Raw genomic sequence first — 21,572 nt, 5'->3', positions numbered from 1 at the left:
CACAGAGCACCATGGTCTCACCATCTCCTCCAGAGCCACTTGGCTGCCTCAGTGGGACAATAGCTGCTAAAACTCAGTGTAAGCACTGTGAGGAGAATCTGTGCAGTGAAATACAGGTCATTTTGTTTCCTTTCACAGCAAAGAGGAAGGCTTTCACTTTTGGTAGGCTTCTGGCTGCTGCTTCAGTGCTATCTGAAGCACAAGCACTGAAAAGAGAGGCCTGAAGGGGAACTTCACTGGGGCAACGTGGAGCCTTGGCAGAATTACACAGTTAGGCCTATGGTCTGTATAGCCCAACAGAAAATAATTGCATTGCTTTCCAAGCCCTCCTGTGCCTTTAGGATGCTTTCTGTCACCCTCAGCAGGCCAAGTGCTTTTATAAGCACTCTGTAAGGTGTTTTGCTGATGACAATTAACACAGACATAGCCTGGTTAAAATTTGTAGGAAGAAGAGTAGCTCCTCAGATGCATCCTGCATCACCACACCACCATCCTCAGAGGGATTTAAACTCCTTTTTGCCCTCAATCAGATCCTTTCCCAATGTTGGGTAGTGTGACAGAGCTGGTTTTGGGAGTCCTCTGACTTAGAGCTAAGGCTCAAAGACACTCAAGAGGCCATGAACCCTGCACCACTGCAAAAACATGTCATTCCCAAAGACTTATTTAAAATTTAAATCTCTCTCTTAACTTCAGATCCTACCAACATTGTCATGTTAGAGATGGATTGGTGTGGAACTCGAAGCCCAAAGATAGCTCTTGAGAGCTATCTCATTTAGGCCTATCAATACAGAATGTGTGCAGCCAGACCCAGGTTTGGTTGCAGCTGTGTTTATGAACTAGTACCACTGCTTAAACTGTGGGGATCCCCAGCATATTAATGATCCAGTTTTGTTTCTTTAAGATTCAAGACCTTTTCACATGTATAGAATACCTGGGGACAAGACACAGACCTTGTTCCCACATGTTCAAATGTATGCAAAAGCATGATGAAAACATTAATTAAAGGTTCACCATGACCAGAAAGAGTGGTCCCCTGCCCTCATCTTCAGAGCAATGTTCTCCTGCGCAGATGCTCAAGGCTGATCAGATTGTAGGTGTGCTCTATGTAATTTGTGCTAGCAAGGGTGGGCAGGTGAAAGCAGATCTCTTCTCATTGTCAACTGCCCCTTATTAATTTACTTATTCAGTTTTCAGGAGTTCATTTAGTCAGAGGCAAGATTTTGTAGAAAGAAACAGAAGGAGGTGCAGCACCTGGGCCATAGGACAAGGCAGAATCACAGGGTCTGTGAGAGAAGTGAAGAAAAAATGCTGACAGCTTCCCAGCTAGTTGATAAGTAGTGCTGGCATGCCTTCAGAGGAAGTTGGCCTCCGAGCCCATGCCCAGCAGAGGAGAGGCATGGTTGCGGCCAGCAGCAGGAAGGGAAGGAAGGAAGGGGGCTTTACTCAGCCACGGCACTCTGTAGGCGCTCTGCAGACCAGCTGGATCCCACCCGCTGATGGACAAGGGCTGTATCTCTCCTTCAAAAAATGCTTGGCTTGCTTGGGCTTGACTTCGATGCATTGGTGTAGTTCCTGGTTTTGACATTCCCCTGTTTGCGAGCTAACATAAGCAAATATGTTCTTTTGATCTTCCATGCAGCTTTGTGATACTATACATGCAGCTCCATGCTCTCTTTCACAGATGTCAGGTTCAGCTGCCACATGGGACCTCCAAGAGAAACTGTTTTGTGTGTTTTTAAAGGAAAATTACCCAATTATTTTGATGGAGTTAATGTGGAGATGGTGACCTTTACATTCAAAGCTGTTATGCTACAAATGTTCCAAATACATTATGTGCTCTGCTAACGCTGCTGACAGGTTCTGCATGATTAATAGTGTTTATAAAGCGTGTACAAGACGTTGGGAAGCCTAGGATAGAAGAACTGGTATGGGATTTATTTTGCACTAAACATGATAAATATATTGTTGGACTTAGAGTATTTCTTCTCTTTCTAGAAATGACTTAATGATGGAAGAGAAAATCACTGATTCATTAAATGAGCTGTTTAATTTCTCCTGTAAGAAAAACAAAAGCAAAGCATATTGATAATTGTTGGTCCAATATGTGCATTTAGATTGATCGTTTTTAAACGAAGACTAATGTTTTTAATACATGTTTTTTACTTCAAAACTGGCCTGGTTCCTGATTCTCTGGAAGGCTGTAGGAACTATTCTGTCAGCTGCATGGGGCTGTGGTATTGCCAGGGGCCACACACAGCTAAGAGGAAACTTCAGGGTGAAGCCTGACATAGGTAACAGAGGCAAATGTTTTAATAGGGAAAAAGGTATCAAGTTTCACTTTTGTGCTATGGTGAGTACGATGTGAGGGGTGTTATTCAACAAAATAAATAGCCAGATACAAGTTGATCCTGTCTACTTGAGAGATCATAGAATCATAGAATGGCTTGGGTTGAAAACGACCTTGAAGTTCATATAGTTCCAACCCTCCTGCCATGACAGGGATGCCACCCACTAGATTAAATTGGCCAAGGCCCCATCCAACCTGGCCTTGAATACCTTCAGGGATGAGACAGCCACAACTAGGATGCAGTTGGCCTTATGGGCTGCAAACATGCGCTGCTGGTTCACGTCAAGCTTTGCATCCACCAGAACCCCAAGATGTCTCAGAAAGGCTACTTCTCGGCTTAATTTTACAACAAAATGCCTTGGCTTGCTCTTGAACTATTTTCCTCTCTCTCAGTGTCTCAGGAACAGGACCCTGTTCCTCGCCACCTGGTGCCTTGGCAGAGCTTCCCCCCTCCCATATGTACCATGTTGTCCTGTACTAAACCTTGGGCTTGCAACAGGGCTCCAGCTCAAAATCCTGTGTAACTGAGGGTGCCAGGGAAGCCTTTCCCCATTTCCAGCAGTGTTAGTTAAGCAGAGAAAATCTCTCTCATGCAGATCTGAGCAGGTGGGTAGAGGAGCTCTGAGTACCCATGTGGGCTCCTGCTGAACTCCACCTGGAGGTCTTCTGCATGCGGGGATGGAAGGACTGATTTGTTGGCTGGACTCTAGTTTGTGCTAATGTGATGTTTGCAGCCACAGATTTTTGAGTCAAGTAAGCAGGACTATTTCTAAATCACCTTGTGGCTAACACTGCCCCAGTATCTACTCACTTAACTGAATACAGTGATTTCTTACTCACAGGATAAAAATGTGAGTCACAGTAATGCTTCTTTATACCACTCTGGCAAGGCAAAAGCACTTCTAAACACATGCAAATTATGTTTACACTTATTGTGTAGATTCTTATGGCTATCTGAGTAAAATGAAGAGGCCTTTATGTAAATGAGTAGGGTAAGAGCATTGATCTTGTGCCTTTCATACTACCACACACATCAGAGATAATAATAATCCACAAACATTTTATGCTCCAGCTTTCCACTGAGCCAGAACTTGCAAGAAGTACTCAATACTTTTATCGTTAGCTCTGCCTTCACTGCCATACTGATTTTAGAAGGCTCAGGGGAAAAACAAAAGCATCTATAAAGGCATTCTAATTTTTAACATAAGCTTGGGCTTTGATTGTAAAATGTATCTCATTTGGTCATCTTGGTTTTTAACTTCATGCCATTCCCTAAATTCATCACTTGCTGCAGCTGTTCAGCACTTTGCACCTGTGCGTTTACCCCTGAGAGACTCCAGACTGAACCAGAAGATTTTATAGGCGCTGAGGCTAATGGCTAAACTTTCAAGATTTGTTTTTCAAATAAATGCCCTTTCTTTCCACATTATACTTACAGCAAGCCAGAATGGTTAGAGGTTGCTTATGAGAAACCCACCATAAGGCCCTTTAACATGGGGATCTAAAGAGAAACAGATTGTATTCCCTTTACAGAGTGAGAGTTTTTAAAGAACGAACATTTAATGAGTATCTCATTTCTGCATTAAAGACTGAGAAGCACAGGTTTTAACTGATGTTAATGAAGAAAAGTGGGGGAGGAGTTCCTCTGTATTTCGTGCTGTACTATGAAAAAAATTGAAATAGCATTTTTCTCCATTATTCTTTTTTTTTTTCCTTTTTTTTTTCTTCTTTTTGTTGTGTGTGTATTTGAATTTTATGTTTTTCCAGTGTGTATGCATTATTTTATAAACCTTACTATCCTTGCCAGTCTGGGACTGTTATCCATTCCCTTTAGTCACATAAATAAATATTCTTGATATTCATGTGCTTGAATGAATATACCACAGGAGAAGGAGAGAGTGAAGAAAACATGGTGAAGGTTTCCCTGGGTCTCTAAAAGTGAGCATAGTGAGCCTAAGTCTCACAGCTGAAAGGCTGAAGTTTGGCACTGTGGGACCTGCTAGTACTTGAGGCTTTGTAGCATTCAGCACCTGCCAACATCAAGGCAATCCCTCATTTATTTGGGAAGGGAATCTAAATAAGAATTGATGAGCCAAGCATGTTACAGATGGACTTCCACAAGCATAAATGTATGGAGTACCTATTTTCCAGCTAACCACAGTCCTCCTTATGGGAAAAAATCACACATCAAGAATAAACAAAATCAGAGCTAATAACTCCTCAGGCTTCTTGGTAGTATGCAGGTATGGTTTAGTACCCATCCAATTTCAAACAGGCATGCATTATCCATACTGGAAGCATTGGCAATAATTTATCACCAATTAAGTGACATTTGTATTCAGTTTCCTCAGACTGTTCAAATCTGTCATATATCAGTAACACCATTCAGTGAGTTTCCTGGTCTTGTTTAACTAAAATCTTACATAAAATAAAGATTAAATGCCTACATCTAGCTCTGTTACCTTTTAAATGTTACTACATGCAGCTGAAATAAATGGTAATTTCTCCATAATGAACAGATTTTATCTACTAGGTTTTATTATTTACAGCCTTTCTCCCTCGTGGTTTCTGCAACAACTTCATATTTCACCTGTATATATCCTTTGCTGCAGAGAACAGCACTTAAGAAATACTGGGGGTATTTATGGTTTATCTTATTAGCTCCTTCTTGTATTTGAGCCAGAACAATAAACAGTACTAACTTCTCTTTTATTGTTAATTGTTAGTCAGAGATTGTTAGATGACTTCATCGTGTTGTATGAATTCATCATGAATCACTGCAACTGAAGGGAGCAAGAGGGAAGAGGAAACTCTTATTAGGCAATATATTATTGAATGAACTGTAAAGATTTCCAAGATCTCTTTAGAGAATATTCCACATGAACAGTACTTTCCTTTCAAAGAATTATGATACACCTTTTTTATTATTATTTATTTATTTTATTTTTTTCCCCTTTGTAATCTTGCTGTAAACTGTTGTTAGAATTCTCTTTGGAAAATATTTTAAGTCCTTATTCTTGGTATAGCTGCAAATCTTCTCTCTCAGGTTTCCTTCAAAGAGAAAAGCAATTCTGCCTGTCCTGATGTGACAATAAGATGAGATGATATTCCAAATTCACCCCATTTCAAATTTATGGATGCATTTGTGCAATACAATTATATTTGAGTTTCTCTCTCAACTTCCAGAATTTCTGCTATCCTCCAACAGAAATCCCTTAAATATCTTTCTTGCAGAAAACCATACACATTTTGGCTTTCTCCATGAACAGAAAGTGCCTAGCATACCTTCTGAAAGTAAGTGCAGGTTAGGGACATATGTGTAAGATTAGATAACGAGATCTATTACCCACCCCTACTCCAAGGAATTAATTGAAGAATGTTCAATAACAAGTGCATTAGTCATCTTTATCCCCACCTCAATCTCAGCAGCAATTATTTCTTCTTTTCTTGAGCTTTTGTGTTTTCCTAATTGACATACATATTGAAAGGCCTTGCAATAACATTGGATCCTTTGTGGGGTGGTTAATTTACTGATACTGTGGATTCTGTATTCAGAATCCTGCAATGGATTATTCTCAACTGCTGCCCAGATGGAAGCTCATCTGGAAATATTTTAAAGCCTTCCTCTAGAATGGACTATTTACTCATCTATAAGATGATTTCTGTTGAAACAAGGAAAAACACGTTTCTGGTGCAGTGCAAGAAAAAAATAAATCAGTGGCTTGAGTGGCAGCTGAGATTTTATGGGACATAATGGCCTGTTGGGGAGATGCCTTAGATCTTCACTCAGGTGAATGTATCTTCTTGCATACTGGGACATATTCGTAGTCTGTGTAGATCACGTCAAAGAAGACACAAAAGATTTTGCAAGGCTATTTTTTCTGCTAAGATCAGTGCGAATGAGGTCTGATGACTGCGAAGCCAAATGGATGTACATCAGCACAGAATTGGTGCAAATGGCAGTTTGGCAGAAATGTTTTCTCCCAAGGCATCCCTGTTCCCACTGGAATTAGCCGATACTTTCAGAGAGAGAAATCTGCTGTCACTGTGCATGGAGAAAGAAAGCAAAAGACAGCTGTCAAAAGCTGTGAAATCCTACCCCACACTTCCCCATACCCTGCTTCTTAGAGATCTGTTAAAGACACTGTTTTGGGCAAAACAGCAAACATTCACTTCTTTTTTTTTTTTTTTTTTCTTCTGTAACAACAAACCTTTCCAGTGCAAGACCAGACCTGGATCCTCTTTGACCTCTCCCATCTCCAGCTTCCACATTTCAATGGTGTTTTGAATTTTAGGTCTGAAAGATTTTATTGTTTGGAATCTACTATTCAAGGCAGACCTAACATTTGTTTTCAGCTTCAGTCAGTGGCAATGAAAGTTTAAATCATCATTTTGGGCTTCTGGCTATTCTCCCTCATCTCCCCTCTTCATTTTACAAAGACCCTATACCTCCTGTGTCTGCCAGTGACTGCTCTGCATATTCCTCTCTCTCTGTTGGCTCAGACTTTTAAAGCTATACTCTAAGTACAAGTACCCAAGGGCCTTATAGAAGGCAATAATTAAAGGTCAGACTTCCTTGGATCAGAACGCTGTCTTTAGCAAAGGATTCATATGTGACACATGAAGAATACACCATGACGTGTGGTGAGAGATATTTCTCTTATGGGAAGACTTGGTGACTCATGATTACATGTGGGTTAATTTCATAGTACAAGCTCTCAGCCCACACCTGCAGTGCTGCTGTGTTGTCAGCATCCTCAGCATTGCAGCATGATATTGAACAGTATCTGTGCATTACTGCCAGGCTGCCAGCTGCATTCATCTGTCTGTCTGCCTTGATGCTGCCAATGCTCTGCCCCTTCCTCTCCAAAACAACACTAGAAACAGTCTGGACCAACCATCAAAGCAGCTGCTCTGGACCCTGTAACACCACACTGAACACAGGCAATTATATGAAGGACATGTTTATCCTACAGAAGTGTTGGCATCTTGTTCCTCTTGGTCACTAATACAGGTTTGTGCCTTGAAAACTTTAACCAGCCCCACAGGCTGAAAAAAATAGAAGCTGTTCTTTGCTGGGATTTGAGTGTGATAGAAATTCCTGATGGAATGAAAATTTCTTGTTGTGCTGTCTGTGTTTGTGTTTTTGTGTTTTTACCTTGTAGGCAGGGTGTCTCATCTTCTCTTGGTGTCAGTGTTTGCTGGGATGCAGACTAGCACCATTCTCCCTTTACATTTACATCAAATTAATTATAAGGCTATTGACAGTAAGACAAGCTGAGGAAAGGGCGTGTCAATCTCTGTGAAATGACTGCTGCCTCTGTTTTGTGGTCTTTGGCAATCTACCATAGGGAAGCTAATTATTGCTTTTTTCTTTAAAAATATTACTCATATTCAGATGGGTGAGCAACACCCACACAAAGCTGAGGTAACTCCGGTATTGCTGTGGCATGCAAACTCAGATATACCTCTCAGCAATTGCATGAAGCAGGATTTCATAGACACAATATCTTTTCATTGTTGTTTTTATAGAATAGATAGATTAATGGATTTTAAGACTGCAATAAACCCTTGTGATTACCTAGTCTGACCTATTTTATTACAAGAGCCATAGATTTTATCTAGTGATTCTGGCCTTCAGCCCAACAAACTGTTTTCAAACTAGGGCATGTCTCTTTGGAAATACATTTGCTCTTCAGTTAGAGACCCCAGCAAACGAAGAATTCACTACAGCCCCATAGTAACCTGTTTTAAGGGACTTATTCACGCTGTTAAAAGCTTACAGCTTATCTCCAGTTGAAACGTTTGCTGACTCCCAAATTCCATCCACTGGATCTCCAGCTTTCATCTGCTGAAAGAAAGACTCTAGTTTTAGCTTTGTTTTATTCACAGAGGTGCATGAGGGTAAGACAGTAAGTTCTCTCAGTTTTTCTTTCCTGTGTCCCCTATACTGATTTCTTTCCTATGTAACTATAGAATCCCTTCTCATTATTCTTTGCATCCCTTGCCGAGTTCATTTCCATCTGTGCTTTGGCTTTCCTGATCCCATCCCTGCACATCCAGACAGCATCCCTGTACTCTTCCCAGGCCACCTGTCCCTGCTTCCACTGCCTGTGCATTTCCTTCTTACACTTCATTATGACCAGCAGGTCCTTGCTCAGCCGCACTGTGTTCCTGCCTTCCTGCTTTGGGCCTACCTGCCTCCAGGCTCTAGGGGGACTTCCAGATTCTGGAGTTGCCTGCAGCTGAGGCTCTGGGCAGCTCTTTCAGTCCTTCGGAGATCTGTTTGGGTGTGTGCATCAGCCTGGGGAGGTTGTGGCCCCTCTGTCTGGCTGAAACAGCTTCAGCCAGAAGTTGTGGAGGGTGGACACCATTTTTGTTTCAGTAGAGTAGCCATGTCTTCAGCTTCTCTGTGGGGAGCAGTAATAATGGGCTATAGGACCTCCATATCCCAGGAGTTGACTAGTGGGTTGGCAGCTTTTGGAGACATCACTGTGACAGGCACAAGGTCAGAGGAGGAGAAAGACAGTGTGATGAGAAGGTGAAGGTTTTCCCCTCCCAGCTAAGCTGCCAGGTGTTTTTGGTGCGCTATCAAGAAGGTTTCTCCCCAGAAGCAGCCACATTTTGCTGGTGAAGTGATTTGGGAAAAGTGCCTTTACAGTGCTTTGGCAATCCTTGAGACAAAAAGCAGCACATATGAGTAAAACAAGCATGAATGCTTGCTTTCTGCACAAGCTATCAGAGAGCTACAGTATGCATAAAGGCAGGCTTAAGATTTCTCTTGCTGTCTCACTTGCTTTGACATTAAGCACAGATAGCCTCTGCTTTGAGGACTGATAGAGAGCTGTTAGCTGATCTGGCATTTTCAATTCCTGCTGAGCGCCAAGAACCCTGTCCCAAGTTGCTTAAGATAACCAGATGTTTAAGTGCCCTAGGCACTTGTATAAGTGGTGACGGCAGTCTGTTCCGAGCTGCATCACGTTCCGGGTGTCCTTTATTCTGCTTTGGCTCGTTTCCCCAGAGATTTCCCACTAACTTCAGAAAAAGATCCGTCTAATTGCTATTTTGAAATTTAAGTTTTATTCCTTAGCCTGATAAATGGAGGGTTGATTAGCTGATCTGATTGATTGTAATTTATTTTCCAGCCAGCCCTTCCTAGCTCTTTTCTACATGACTCAACAGGACATTCTTCTTGATAAAATGTTTTGGGCAAAACTAAGCAAGAAGAGTGAAAGAGGAAGGGAGCGGGGGAGAGAGGGAAGGAGAGAAGGTACTTGCAAAGTGCTAGAAGACTTGGAGGCATTCCTCTGCAGGAAAACCAACAAAGGACAGTACCAGGAAACCAAGTATTAATTTCCCACCCCACCATTAGCCTGACACCTGTTAGCCCTGACCATTACCCAGAGCTGAGGGGGAAAGGCTAATCTCTACCACATTTATATCAACAAACTGGAACAAAAAAGCTGCCTAATTATCCCATTGAACCTGTGTCAGCTTTAAGGCAGGCTCGGTTTCCCAGGCTGGCTGTGTGCCAGCCCCAGCAAGCTGGGGTTCATAAGCTGCATGCTAATGACAACGTCCTTTCATTCCAGCAGCGGCATAATTGCCAAAAGCAGTTTACAGACATTATTTTTATGGTCATATTTCAGATGACAGAGTCAAAGGTCAGCCCAGGGTTTATGTGGCAGCGCATTGGAAATAGGTTTGTTTAGCAGAGTGATTGCATCTCAGCGATAACAGTGAGGCACCTAAAATAGCTGCCTGTTTTTCCCGGGCTGTCAGGGGAAGATAACTGAGGAAGGAAGCAAAAATTACGAAGATGGCCTGAATGTGGCTAAATATTTAGTGGTTCTGCTATGCCTATTTTTCTGCTGCTGCTGCATTGCTCAGTAGTCAACTGGACTTGGTGATATGATATCGAAAGCCGTGGGATTCATTCACTCGCCATAAAGAAGACTTGAAGTCCAGGTCTCACAGTTAACATAAGATGCAGAGTTAAGTCCCTAGATTTTCATCCAAAGATTAATTTTCCCCAGGCATTTAAGCTGAATGGTAGGAGAGGGCTGTTTGCTGCGGTGCTTCAGCTTGATTCACTGCAGGAGCTTGACATTTGAATTTAACTTTGCCTGTATCCAAACCTTATAAGTATTTTGGCTTCTTAGAACCTACTTGGTTTATGCTTATACCTGGATTCAGTGGCAGAGATCAGGTTTGGACCAGGGCTTTCCCACAATGGCACTGACCATTCAGGTCAATTGTCTTGGTTCGAACCAAAGTTAACTTGGTCTCCTGTGAGAATTCTTGCACTGGCAATAAATAACACTTACCAACTGCAATTAAAAAAAAAAAAAAAAAAAAAAAAAAAAAAAAGTGCAGCTCTTTTTGTTAATTCTAAAAAAGAAAAGGAAGAAGTTCAGGCCTATACCTTTTTGTCTGGTGAGAAAATCTGGCAGTTAAGGAAACTGCCAAGTCGACTCCGTTTGTCTCTGAATGCTCTTGGAGCAGTGCATGAGGTCTGAATTAAGGGCATGCTTGGATTTCTGGCCATTTGTGCCAGGATTTCCTCGACAAGTGGTGTTTTGTGTGAGCAGGAAACCCAAAAACACCATCCCCCATACTGAAGGGAATGTCGTGCCCGTGGCGCTCCTGGACCACACGCGGCAGCCCTGGATCACTGTCAGAGAACAGGGAGAACCAATGCCTTTGCACAATCCTAAAGCCTACGGCTTTACTACAGGTGTGTGCGCATGTGTGCATACAGTAATTTAAATACTTATGTTAATACACCAGCCTGAATGAGTATCACAGGCCTGAGTTTTGCCATAATATTCCTTGGCTGCAGAGGCTGACTACTGAGATGTACATTTATATGTAAAATACTAAGAACACAATTAACAGTGACACACAGAGAAAATCACTGTCAGTTGACATTAGTTTGATGGTTAATGTGAAATTTGGTCCTTCTTTTTTCTTTTTTTTTTTTTTTCTTTTTCTTAAAATCGCTTCCTCCCCATCCACTCTAGAGCTGTGTCATCTTTGCCTGTGGGAGAAGGATAGTAAGATCTACAAATGTTTCTGCTTCTGTGGTTTCTATGGCTGTCAGCCTGGCACCAGTTCACAATTCCCAGAGAATATGACACTGCCACTGTTTGGGTGGGGATATAAAAGGAGAGGAAGTGAACACAGAGAGCAAGAGCTAAGCTGCGTGTACCAATATGACAGTGTAAGAAGAAAAGAGGCATCCCTTTCCTTGAAGCCGATCTTTCTGTCCTTTACTGTCGTGATTACCTCATGGACCCAATGATCACTATCACTCGTGGAAACTTCAGAAAGAAATGTGTGCAAAATAGCTTGTATTTCATATGTGTTTCTCTATGAGGGCAGATTCAGATAGCTCTATATCTGGCTGAAATTGGGATCCTATCGTCACTTGTTTCTGTCTCAAATATCAAATCCTTGTGCTGCAAAAATCACTGAAGATGATTTCCTATTCTAAGGAAAGCACAAGCAAAATGAAAATTGGTTGCAGGCAGAAATCATGTATTCAAGCACAAGTATATGATGTGAAGGTTAAGGGAAAGGCACAGAAAATATATTACTAAAATACTTCTCCCAGCTTCACTGTGTGTATTAAAAAAGCAAACAAAAACATCTCTCTTTAAACTATGGTTGAATTAGTTTACAACAGTAAAACTACAGGAGCTTGGTGCATTATATAATAATAAAAAATGTCAGTTTATTAAGTCAAATAGTAAAACTAGAGTTAGTCTCAGCTCTAATACAGTAATGTGGCAAACCATGCTGACTGCGGCTTTATAGTTTCTTTAGCATCTGCAGTTAGTTATGGCAGTTTTACTATCTACATTTCAATATACTCTTCTGATTAAAACTACTCATAGTTGTGGTTGTGTGTTTTTTTTTTTATTAGATTTTCTGTCTACATATGTTTGATTTACCAAGGCATTGTGAAATAGAGAAAGTTGCTTTGAAAGTTCCCTTGATGTCTTGAGCTGTTTGTGAAATAGAGTATTGGGAATAGGACAACCTGAGGAAGTGGAAATCCCCTTGAACCTACACTGTCACCTATTGAATTGTGGGGACAATTTAACCATGGTAGATGCAATGCCTGTGGTAGAAACCAGTTTTACTCAGAGGCAGCTGGTTCTAGACACAGAGAGACAAAGGAGCCAGACTAGCCTTGGCCTTGGCTGGGGCCAGCTGGCTAATTCTTGTATTTTGATGTCACAACTCTCATAGTCCTGCAAGTGTTGTAAGAAGATATGGAGCAATTCAGCTGGGATTAATGACTAGAAACCTCTGCTGACTTCTCTGTCAGAATAGTTGACTTATGTTTGAGCTAAACATGGTATTCTGGCTCAAAAAATGGAGTAAGGGGTTATCTGGGGAGGTAAGGAGCCAAAACTATCTTGATGTTTTGGATCCTCTGGCTACAGAATGGGAGGCTCTGCTGAGAATCACTAACATTTTCTGAAGTCAATATATGGACCTCAGTGCTGCACTATCTATATTGCAGGTAAGACCTTGAAAAAGGGGAGTCAGTGGGCATTAGTAACTTATTATTACACTTCCTATTAAGTTATGATTTTCCTGTCTTTGGTCAAAGTTTCCCTTCTCTTGGCTGTTGGTTGGCTATCCTCATCCATCAAAATATTTAGTGTTCCTGTTGAAGTGCCCCACACCAAAGTAGTTCTACTCTGCTTCAAAAAAGCCTGGGCTTTGGAGAAGCCAGTGGAAAACACCCTGTAGTTGTCAGTGGACACGGAAAGAAATGGGCTAATTATCAGCTCATAAAGATTTTGACTGTGAAGTGGCCTTCCCATTACTGAAGCTGCCAGGAGCTGGTGGAGGTTCCTGCAGTTGGGGCATGCGAAAGGCACTCCACAACAACAGCCTCACATAGAGCCATACTTTGGGAGCGGGGGCTGTCAAGCAGGAACAACCACCCAACTTCCACCAACTTCCATTTATTTCAGTCCCCTTGGAACATCACAAAAAACAAAAAACAAAAACAAAAACAAAACAAAAAAAAAGAGGCAGATGTCAGTCATTCTTCTTCATTTCTTCCTTCAGCTGGGCTACGGAGACCCTTCCTTAATGTGTGTAGCCCATGGCAGATGCCTTCTGCTGGATCCACACTGAGTGAGCCCTTTCCTCACTGCCTAGGAGTGAACGGCAAAACAGCAGTTATGCCCCTTCACCCCCCTTTTTGTATTTCCCTCTTTGTCACAGCTGCTCCCCCAGGGTGGCTGGAAGGTGGTGATACACCTCCAGCAGCTGTCAGTCCTTTGCTGATGGACACTGTACATGATGCGGGGAGCTGTTTCGCAGAGGAGGATAGGGCCAGTAAATTTCAACAAATTTAAGAACCTGGAAGCTATCTGCCTAGAGGAAGGGGTGACAGTCCAGCTGGCTTTAAGATGCTGTCAGCCCACTGTTATCAGAAGCAACAGTTGTATAGTTTCTACATATTTTTTTTTAAATCACAAAAACCCATTCCAGGGTTTCTCTATTCCTTTCTCTGTTATCTTTTCTTTAGGGCCCTTCAGTTTTTGGCAAAAATAATAAACATACTTTTTTTTTTCTTCTTTTTTTTTATTGGTCATGTTATAATTTTAGAAAAGTCGGGATGTGTTTTCTAGCACCAATGTCATGTGACAATCATTAAGGATCAAATAATAATTGTTTCCATTGTTCTATGTCAGAAATACTTCATCAGAAGATGGAGAAAATCTCGTTTACATCCTTTCTTTTTGTCACACTTCAAAGCCTCCTCCCCCCCATCTGTCCAACCACCTGCATTGCTGCTTCAGGTTTGAAAAAATTGTGTGGTTCTTTTGGTCAACTTCTAACAAAAACAGAGAAACAGAGAGATAGTGGATGTCCTGTTGCATGTTTTCTGCAGATAAATGGAAAGAGGTGTTGCGACAATGTAGGATATTTTCCTTTATCTGCACTACACATTCTGATAAGATTTATTTAAACATAATTTTCCTTCAATTAAACCTTTTTTTTTTGAAAGTAACTGATTCTTAAACGGCTGATTTTTTCATTTTCATCTGAAAGAACATTAATCATGCAGCTATATTCAAGTCAAATATTTTCTAGTTTTGAAGTCATTTTGTCTTACTGCAGTACAACTTTTAGTTGTTTTGTATGTCAGATCTTAATTATAAGTCCAAGAAACCAACCCCATTTGAGGCCAGCTCAGAGTGAAGGCTAAGCTCCCTCAGAGACACAGTCACAAAAAAAAAAAAAAAAAAAAAAAAAAAAAAAAAAAAGTCTGGTTGCTCTTAACACGTGTTTTTTATTATTATTATTTTTGGTGTGTGTTTGTTTTCTGATCCATGAGTCATTTCACTGACAGGCAAACTGACACTGGAGATCTCTGCATCATCTACTAAACTTTCACCAAACCAGGCTCCTACAAGATTTCTAATAGGCTGGCAAGACCCCAAGAGCTTCTCTTCAGGTTATGGCAGCTTTTTTGGAAAATTGTAGTAACCACTTTAGACTAAATTTGCCAGGGACAGAGAATATGATTTACTGTATAGAGGGTTTAAACGAGATGTGACTAAAACCCATCTTGGTGTTCCAGATGGTGATGATAATATACAAAATCCTTGCTGCCAGGTTCTACTTGAATATGCTGCACATCCTTCTTCCTCTCCATCTTTAAGGAATGTTTACAGGTGTCTCATGTAAAAGCAAACTCCCAAAGTTTATCTGCAACTGAATCTTTTGTTTGCAACTGCTTTAAAATGGAGAGAGAGTCCTGTGCATCGACACCACTAAAACCATTAGATAAACAAACCTTTATTTCCTACATTTCCTTAAGACTTCAGATCCTGCTTCATTTTTTTTTCTTCCTCCTAATGCTTTGCTCATTAACAGGTTCATTTGATTCTTTCCTTGGGAATTCACCAGAGTTTGCCCTCAATCTCAGGGCAAATAGTTTATAAGTGACCTGCCGGATGGTGTTCGTTAACTGCTCCAGTCCCAATGGGACATTGATATACCCTTAATTAGGATGTGAGGGGAAAAGCCTTCAAGTGCTCCAAGATGACTTGAGAAAGTGAACTGAGAAAGCCTAGCTGTTCATCTTCCAACATTCAAGGCAAAAGTGGGAAGAGATCAGGGGAAAAAAATCCCACATCAGGGATGAAAAAGAAGAGCAGAAACATTCGGGTGACAGTCAAGCACCCTGTTACATTTGTTCCTTTGGTCATTTTTTTGTTTTGTGCCCTATAATATGAAAAGAAAGGTTGAACTCTACCGCATCTTTTCCATTCCCTTTCAGGTACGGAGAGCTGATACAAGCACAGAGCAGTGCAGCTATACTCCTTGGAAAGCACTTGTTTATCCAGGCCAGTCCTCTTGAAAGAAAAAAGCCACAAGGTGCCGTGCACAGTCAGCAGGGCACCCGTCTGCTGAACCTGCTGGAGCTGGATGATGCATGAGAGTTCAAGCCACTACCACTTCTCTGTGAAAGGCTGGAGAATTCAGGTGGGGGAATTTGACTTTGGAGCCTTAGTTTAAGAAAATGAGCCCATTCAGCAGAGCCGCGGGGGAATGTGCTTACCTTTGAGCACCTTACCAAATCCTGCCCTCTCACATAAGTGCTTTCTTGAACTGTTTGTTGTTCCAGCAATCAGTGGTATTATGTGTCTCTCTCGTGCTTGTTACATTTGGTTGATATTTTACACACTACTATATAACAATAATCCTGTAGTGTAATAACATCAAGGTTATTCCCCATAACACAGACCAGATGGTGGCACCCTGGAAAACAGCACTTTATCAAGTGTTTCTGTCAGGGGCTGATTTTTGTTCTTAACCTTACTTTTTCTTGAGAAATTTTCTTCACCTCCTAGCACTTTTTGAAGAGTGTGGTTTGATGAATGAAGGGCCCATTTATATATTTTCCATGGAGCAGTGGCTGCCTTTCTCAGCCATCTCTGGAAGATGATGTGGGGACTCTCTCTTGCTCCCACTCCCCATGACTAGGCTGTAGGGCTGCCTGCTCCAGCCAGAAGATTTGCAGACACACAGTCCAGAAACTGCAGCCAAACAGCAGTACAATGCCAGGCACCACACTCTTCAGCCTCACGGGATGGGGATATTTCAAGCTAATAGAGGAGTCAAACAGAACAACACAAAGTAAGGACCTGGGACTATGGATTGCCAATGGTGCCTGTGAAATGGGGTTATGGTTTCAAGGACCTCCCTGCTAGCCTGCAAGGTTTCTTAAGCTCAAAAATGTTTGTAGTAGAGATACCTCCCAGCTAGAGCAGCCCAGGAAGCAGGGTAGTTTTGTGGGCACGGGGCTTTGTGGGGGCTTATTTCTTGCTGTTTTGTTGTTATTCAGCAGATAGCACTGCTTTTCTCTTGGCACAAAAAGTATCTAAGTGTGTCTTTCCCCCACAGCATGGTTTGGGGACACCTTCAAGCAATAACATTTGGTCCAAGCCCCACGTAAGGGGCCTGAAGACCTTTCACAGATCTAAGCCACACAGACCTCAGCGATTAAGATCTTCTAAGCCTGGAGAATGTGCACGTTTCAGTTCCACTGGCTCAAATCTAACCAGCGGTATGCTTTGCAGATGTAATCCCAAAATATTAACACTGGGCTGTGGGGGATCATCTTTTATTTAAAGCCCTTCATGTGGTTTCCGACTATTAATTTACCTTCCTAGCTACCTTGTACCCAGAACATTTCTAAAGGCTTGTGCTGACTGCTTGTGTGCCTTGCAGGCATGCAACAGACCTGGCTGCATGTCATACATCAGCTTTGAGAAGAACATAACATGTGTTTGATCCACTTGCTCTCTAATTTCACTTTCACAGCTTTCCCAGAGAGGAAGAAGTAGTCCACCCTATAACCTCTGCACCTCCAACCTCTCCAGCTATTACTTATAGCCCTCATTCTCCTTCTCCTTCCTCCACTTGAGCCTGGTCTTCCCGGATGGGAATGACCTCCCCTCCACCCCCACCATTTTTATTATTTCCAAGACACACTATGCATGAAACTGCAAACACCTGGCAGACATTCCAGGGAGTGATCTGCAGTGCGTCTCCTGCACTGTGCAGGCATCTGAGCTGAACCTCATTTTAGAGATCCCAGAGGTCCTCTCAATCAATAATCCATGTACTTTTATGAGAGCTGGATTACAGGGATTTGTAAAGGGGGTGATTAAGTAATGCTTCAAAGAGCAGTTACTACTAACACCTGCAGCATTAATAGGGATCTATTAATGGAAAGTGCACGATTTAGTAATAATCCCTTATTCATAGAAATGCCCCCTGATTTATGCCCTTCAAAATAGACAACACTTTCCATATATCCAACTGGATTTAGATAGATGTGACTTCAACATCTGGCTGAGTGATGACATCTCAACTATGCAGACGTCATGCAGGGGGCCCAGAACAGTTAGCTAGAGAGGGGATAATAATCATGCTCCTAACATTGCTCACCACCTGCATGTTCATGCTGTGTGAAAATGGTTTCCTGTGCTGATCTATCTCAGGTGGTTATCTGCAGGTGCCCCAGACAGACAGACCGAGCATTGTCGATCACTGCCTGGGCACCGGGGAAGGCAGTGTTAACTCTGCTGCTGACATGATGAGGTTAGACACAGCCCCAGTGTCTGGGTTGCAGCCTATCTTACCTGGAAATGTAGAGCTGATTGATTTCCTCCCAGAAAAAGACTTCCCTGTTGATAATCACCGGGTTCTACCCCTGGCAGTCCACAGCAGGACTCTTGCATTCATGTGAAGTACTTTCAGGTCAACGAGTCTCCAAATCAGGACAGAAGTCTGGTCCCCACATGTGCCACACATGGCAGGATCAAATTGAAATGTAACTGAAAAAATGTACGGTCCTTTTACTCTTTCTGAATCCTATACTCCTGTAACACCTTACGGCCAGAAGAAAACTTAGACTGTGTTGTACAAATTAAACAGAAGCAGGATTCAGATTCCTATAGACAGGTTGAAACTTTCCTGAAGGCAAAAAAATGACACTGCAAACAAATACCTTGGCTAGATTCAGCCCAAAGTGCTTGCCACCCTGCACAAGCAAGGTGCTCTGGGTTCCAGTGAAATCTTATATTGGTACTCCACTCCTAGCTCAAGAAATAATGCTCTTCTGTTCCCTTTTGGACTTGCACTTTTCACTTCAGTAGACTTGCTCTGGATTTGTGCCATCATCCCTGAGAGCAGATTGGATACTCAGCAGCCCTGGACAGCTTAATTAAGGGCTGGAACTCTGCATAAATCCATGCAAAACTCTTTATTGTTTGTTTTTAGTTTGCTTTCAAGGCAGAGATCATGACGACAGGTCACTCCTGGATACTCTATAAATTATCTGAGGGGAGAAAGTAATTTTTCAATGGCATGTAGCTGTTACTCCAAACCAAACTTTGATATACTTCTGGGTAAAGTCTGTTGGGAATGTCCAGGCATTTCCAATTCCTGTCATTTTTCTTGTCTGTTTAAGTAGGAAGAAGTTTTGTTTTGTTTCGTGACATGTTTGAAGCATACTGCACAGGTCCTGCCTCTACAAGGCACCACTCAGGTCCTGCCTTTCTCTACCTTCAGCTCTCCCAGAACCACTGAATTTCTCCTGGCTGTGGCTAATCAGCGGCAGGGATGGGTGAAGGTTCACACTGATTCATGTTCAACCCGAAGTATTTCTCCTGTCACTAGCTAAATGTCCCACTTTTTCTCAGTGCACATGAAGAGTCACCACAAGTGCAGCACAATTCCTGTCACTGGAGACCCCATTCATACACAAAGGCTGGGGAGCCTGTGGAGCAGACATACAAATCCCAACAATCAAAACAAAACAAAAACAAACAAAAAAAAAAAGTTCTGTTATGAGTGAGTACCTCCACTGGGGATGATGCTTGTGTGAAAATGAAAGCAAAATTTGGGGGCTAAAATGAAAATAAGATTGCTTTAGTATATACATCCTGCTCTCCAGGCAGGAGGTGTTTGATCAGTCATCAAGAGGTGGCTTTGTAATTGTGATGCAGTCAAGTTTAAACAGAAGAATTAGAAAGCAAGGAAAAGCAAGCCTTTCTCTTTGGAATGCAGGATACAGGCTAAAAATTTATATCCGCATCAAGCAGCATTTTCTGGTGGCTGCTGAGATGGCTTTTTTGGTGAGGTTTCTTAAGTATGGGTTGTCTCTGTGTTCCTGCTGGATTGTGCTCCTAGCTAGTCACTTGTCAGTACTTTAAGAACTTTTGTTATGGGGCTGCAGAGCCACAGAAACTCTACTTTTACAAATCAGGTAAATCATTAGGAAACCTAGTTGTTTCGTGGGGTTTTTAAATTCTTCCATGGAACTCCTTTTTATTTTTTATTGACCAGCATCCAGACTTCACATTCCCTGCTGGTCATGAGACACAGTGTGTTTAGCAGTGATGCCTGCTGGAAGAGTTTCCGTCTGCTGCCTGTCATTATAAATGATGTGCTGTGAGGCAGAAGGCTACAGCTCGACTGGTTGGCATTTGTCACTGCCTTTGAGAGGAAACCTCTTATCTAGAAGCTAGGGGGAGAGCTTTCCAAATTCACTGTTTTACACAAGCCAGCTAGAACTTATCACTCCCCATGTATCTTGCTCTGTTTGTGGAGCACATCCATGTCAGGCTCTGAGTTGTTCTTTCATGAAAACCATTAAAAAAGGTCTTTGTGACTAAAAAAAATATATTAAATCTCTTGGTGTTGGGATGTTGTTGGTTTTTGTTTTTGTTTTTGGTGTGGGAAAGAGATTTCTATGTTTTGCCCTCTGGTCTCCCAGAGGATAAATTTATGAGGATTTATTAGGATAGATTAGGATAATTTGTTAATTTATTAGGATAAATAACACAGCAATTTCCCCTGCATTCTCCTGTCCTTCAATTAGATGGGACATGTAGGCATGGTAAGTAAAAATGTCTAGGAAGAATAAGTCTTGGGTGAAGACATTTTAAGCATCTATTTTTAAACAAAAACATCTCTGGGAGGTGACAGCAGGATCCATGGGGTACAGTCAGCACCACGCATGCTGAGACGTCACCCTACAGGAGGTTCCTTGTTATGATCCTTGCACACAAAAGGGCGTTTTCATCATGGAGCTGAGATACACACTGCTGCCAGCACCTCTCCTTCCTCATCACCCTGCTCCTTTGATTTAAGTCAAGGCTTCCAAGTCCCATGCTTTTTATACTTGCACACATAACCTTTTATTTGAAATTCTTCTCTCTGAAATACGTCAGTCTTAGAACTGTTATGCCAGAAACATGTGAGATAAGTATAGTCATTGCAAAGTTAAACCAGCTTTCTGCCAACTCTCACAGTGCAGGTGAGCACATCAAGGACTCAGCTGGACCCCAGAGTTAAACTAAGAGGAAGTTTATTGATTTCATTCTCACTTTAAAACTGAATAAATCTTTCATAAATTAAAATAGTTGCATTGTTAAGCTTTTTACAGTATAAAGTGTACTTGGACAGCAGAACCTAGTAATACTGCATGTTCATAAATTTACTCAACCATGTACTGAGCCACATCCCTTTTAAGTTAAAAAAAGATGTTACGCAGTTGCATATTAATCCCTAATGCATTTTAATATTAAGCAACCCAACCTATTTTTTTGGTTGCTGCTGTATAAAATGAGATCACACTTGGCTGCAGATGCACAGTAGAGTAAGACTGTTGAAGTGTATCTGCTGATAATAAGGATATCTATTCACAGCTGATAATGCTAGTTAACACTTCTGTAGCACTTTCATGTGTGCTCTCAAATCACTTCATGTGCAAGTAATACTTTCCAATTCCCTCACCATTCCAGGAAGATCAGAAAGAAATCTTATTCGAGTCACCCATAATATAGGCCATGTAGTCAGTGAAGAAACCAAGGAGAAAATGCTCTTATATTGACTGAACACCACTATTAACTTTATTTTTTTATTATGATGCTTCCAAACAATCTCCAACATTTTCATGGTGCTTTATTTTATAGTATTTTGAACAGATCTGCCTGCTAGAATAGAAAACACTTAGGAGACTCAGTACTGTGAAAAATCATGTTCCACCTACAGTACATTAATCAGAGTGTTTTTTTAAGCCTAAATGCTTGAAATATGTTTGCCTGATCAAAAGTGTGCTGACTATGCTAGCAAATGCCTTCTTCTGGAAATACAGTTCCATAAGGCCCAT

At 41.6% G+C, this 21,572-nt stretch overlaps 1 long non-coding RNA gene across 1 annotated transcript in view; it reads left to right on the top strand.

The window, feature by feature from the left end:
• The window catches only part of LOC311433651, a 124,945-nt gene extending 104,923 nt beyond the window's left edge, over window positions 1–20,022 (top strand). The window contains exons 2-3 of the long non-coding RNA XR_014690873.1: window positions 15,666–15,871; window positions 16,793–20,022. This is a non-coding gene — a long non-coding RNA (uncharacterized lncRNA). The remainder of the gene's footprint in view (window positions 1–15,665; window positions 15,872–16,792) is intronic.
• Window positions 20,023–21,572: the final 1,550 nt, after the last annotated feature.

Source organism: Aythya ferina (assembly GCF_964211825.1).
Source record: "Aythya ferina genome assembly, chromosome: 3".
NCBI classification, from domain to species: domain Eukaryota; kingdom Metazoa; phylum Chordata; class Aves; order Anseriformes; family Anatidae; genus Aythya; species Aythya ferina.
The sequence above is the reverse complement of the archived record's forward strand: the minus strand, read 5'-3'. Positions and strand labels throughout refer to the sequence as shown.